We start from the raw sequence: 4080 nt of genomic DNA on the forward strand, positions 1-4080 counted from the left end.
CCGCTATCAGACAATCGAAATTAGCATAAAATGCGTTTTAATTAAATTCTTATCAATTCTATTATTTTCTATGGACCGGAATCCACCCAAATTGTTGCAGGGATATTGCTGAACAACAAGAAAATAATAGAATATTTTATTTTGAACTTTAACGTAGTAGCACCTCCACCCGAACGCTATCAGACAATCAAAATTAGCATAAAAATGCGTTTTAATTAAATTCTTATCAATTCTATTTTTTTCTATGGACTGGAATCCATCGAAATTGAAGATGGGATGTTGCTGAACAACAAGAAAAATAATAGAATATTTTATTTTAACTTTAACGTAGTAGCACCTCCACCCGAACGCTATCAGACAATCGAAATTAGCATAAAAATGCGTTTTAATTAAATTCTTATCAATTCTATTATTTTCTATGGACCGGAATCCACCCAAATTGTTGCAGGGATATTGCTGAACAACAAGAAAAATAATAGAATATTTTATTTTGACTTTAACGTAGTAGCACCTCCACCCGAACGCTATCAGACAATCGAAATTAGCATAAAAATGCGTTTTAATTAAATTCTTATCAATTCTATTTTTTTCTATGGACTGGAATCCATCGAAATTGAAGATGGGATGTTGCTGAACAACAAGAAAAATAATAGAATATTTTATTTTAACTTTAACGTAGTAGCACCTCCACCCGAACGCTATCAGACAATCGAAATTAGCATAAAAATGCGTTTTAATTAAATTCTTATCAATTCTATTATTTTCTATGGACCGGAATCCATCGAAATTGAAGATGGGATGTTGCTGAACAACAAGAGAAATAATAGAATATTTTATTTTAACTTTAACGTAGTAGCACCTCCACCCGAACGCTATCAGACAATCGAAATTAGCATAAAAATGCGTTTTAATTAAATTCTTATCAATTCTATTATTTTCTATGGACCGGAATCCACCCAAATGGTTGCTGGGATGTTGCTGAACAACAAGAAAAATAATAGAATATTTTATTTTAACTTTAACGTAGTAGCACCTCCACCCGAACGCTATCAGACAATCAAAATTAGCATAAAAATGCGTTTTAATTAAATTCTTATCAATTCTATTATTTTCTATGGACCGGAATCCACTCAAATGGTTGCTGGGATGTTGCTGAACAACAAGAAAAATAATAGAATATTTTATTTTAACATTAACGTAGTAGCACCTCCACCCGAACGCTATCAGACAATCGAAATTAGCATAAAAATGCGTTTTAATTAAATTCTTATCAATTCTATTTTTTTCTATGGACCAGAATCCATCGAAATTGAAGATGGGATGTTGCTGAACAACAAGAAAAATAATAGAATATTTTATTTTAACTTTAACGTAGTAGCACCTCCACCCGAACGCTATCAGACAATCGAAATTAGCATAAAAATGAATTTTAATTAAATTCTTATCAATTCTATTATTTTCTATGGACCGGAATCCACCCAAATTGTTGCAGGGATGTTGCTGAACAACAAGAAAAATAATAGAATATTTTATTTTGACTTTAACGTAGTAGCACCTCCACCCGAACGCTATCAGACAATCAAAATTAGCATAAAAATGCGTTTTAATTAAATTCTTATCAATTCTATTTTTTTCTATGGACTGGAATCCATCGAAATTGAAGATGGGATGTTGCTGAACAACAAGAAAAATAATAGAATATTTTATTTTAACTTTAACGTAGTAGCACCTCCACCCGAACGCTATCAGACAATCGAAATTAGCATAAAAATGAATTTTAATTAAATTCTTATCAATTCTATTATTTTCTATGGACCGGAATCCATCGAAATTGAAGATGGGATGTTGCTGAACAACAAGAAAAATAATAGAATATTTTATTTTGACTTTAACGTAGTAGCACCTCCACCCGAACGCTATCAGACAATCGAAATTAGCATAAAATTGGGTTTTAATTAAATTCTTATCAATTCTATTATTTTCTATGGACCGGAATCCACCCAGATTGTTGCAGGGATGTTGCTGAACAACATGAAAAATAATAGAATATTTTATTTTGACTTTAACGTAGTAGCACCTCCACCCGAACGCTATCAGACAATCAAAATTAGTATAAAAATGCGTTTTAATTAAATTCTTATCAATTCTATTATTTTCTATGCACCGGAATCAACCCAAATTGTTGCAGGGATGTTGCTGAACAACAAGAAAAATAATAGAATATTTTATTTTAACTTTAACGTAGTAGCACCTTCACCCGAACGCTATCAGACAATCGAAATTAGCATAAAAATGCGTTTTAATTAAATTCTTATCAATTGTATTATTTTCTATGCACCGGAATCCACCTAAATTGTTGCAGGTATGTTGCTGAACAACAAGAAAAATAATAGAATATTTTATTTTAACTTTAACGTAGTAGCACCTCCACCCGACCGCTATCAGACAATCGAAATTAGCATAAAAATGGGTTTTAATTAAATTCTTATCAATTCTATTTTTTTCTATGGACTGGAATCCATCGAAATTGAAGATGGGATGTTGCTGAACAACAAGAAAAATAATAGAATATTTTATTTTAACTTTAACGTAGTAGCACCTCCACCCGAACGCTATCAGACAATCGAAATTAGCATAAAATGATTTTAATTAAATTCTTATCAATTCTATTATTTTCTATGGACCGGAATCCACCCAAATTGTTGCAGGGATGTTGCTGAACAACAAGAAAAATAATAGAATATTTTATTTTGACTTTAACGTAGTAGCACCTCCACCCGAACGCTATCAGACAATCAAAATTAGCATAAAAATGCGTTTTAATTAAATTCTTATCAATTCTATTTTTTTCTATGGACTGGAATCCATCGAAATTGAAGATGGGATGTTGCTGAACAACAAGAAAAATAATTGAATATTTTATTTTAACTTTAACGTAGTAGCACCTCCACCCGAACGCTATCAGACAATCGAAATTAGCATAAAAATGCGTTTTAATTAAATTCTTATCAATTCAATTATTTTCTATGCACCGGAATCCACTCAAATGGTTGCTGGGATGTTGCTGAACAACAAGAAAAATAATAGAATTATTTATTTTAACATTAACGTAGTAGCACCTTCACCCGAACGCTATCAGACAATCGAAATTAGCATAAAATGCGTTTTAATTAAATTCTTATCAATTCTATTATTTTCTATGGACCGGAATCCACTCAAATTGGTTGCTGGGATGTTGCTGAACAACAAGAAAAATAATAGAATATTTTATTTAACTTTAACGTAGTAGCACCTCCACCCGAACGCTATCAGACAATCGAAATTAGCATAAAAATGCGTTTTAATTAAATTCTTATCAATTCTATTTTTTTCTATGGACTGGAATCCATCGAAATGGAAGATGGGATGTTGCTGAACAACAAGAAAAATAATAGAATATTTTATTTTAACTTTAACGTAGTAGCACCTCCACCCGAACGCTATCAGACAATCGAAATTAGCATAAAAATGCGTTTTAATTAAATTCTTATCAATTCTATTATTTTCTATGGACCGGAATCCACCCAAATTGTTGCAGGGATGTTGCTGAACAACAAGAAAAATAATAGAATATTTTATTTTAACTTTAACGTAGTAGCACCTCCACCCGAACGCTATCAGACAATCGAAATTACCATAAAAATGCGTTTTAATTAAATTCTTATCAATTCTATTATTTTCTATGGACCGGAATCCACTCAAATGGTTGCTGGGATGTTGCTGAACAACAAGAAAAATAATAGAATTATTTATTTAACATTAACGTAGTAGCACCTCCACCCGAACGCTATCAGACAATCGAAATTAGCATAAAATTGGGTTTTAATTAAATTCTTATCAATTCTATTATTTTCTATGGACCGGAATCCACCCAAATTGTTGCAGGGATGTTGCTGAACAACACGAAAAATAGTAGAATATTTTATTTTAACTTTAACGTAGTAGCACCTCCACCCGAACGCTATCAGACAATCGAAATTAGCATAGAAATGCGTTTTAATTAAATTCTTATGAATTCTATTATTTTCTATGGACCGGAAT

The sequence above is a fragment of the Leptopilina heterotoma genome, unplaced genomic scaffold (genome assembly GCF_015476425.1).
Source record: "Leptopilina heterotoma isolate Lh14 unplaced genomic scaffold, ASM1547642v1 Lhet_238, whole genome shotgun sequence".
In the NCBI taxonomy this organism is placed as follows: domain Eukaryota; kingdom Metazoa; phylum Arthropoda; class Insecta; order Hymenoptera; family Figitidae; genus Leptopilina; species Leptopilina heterotoma.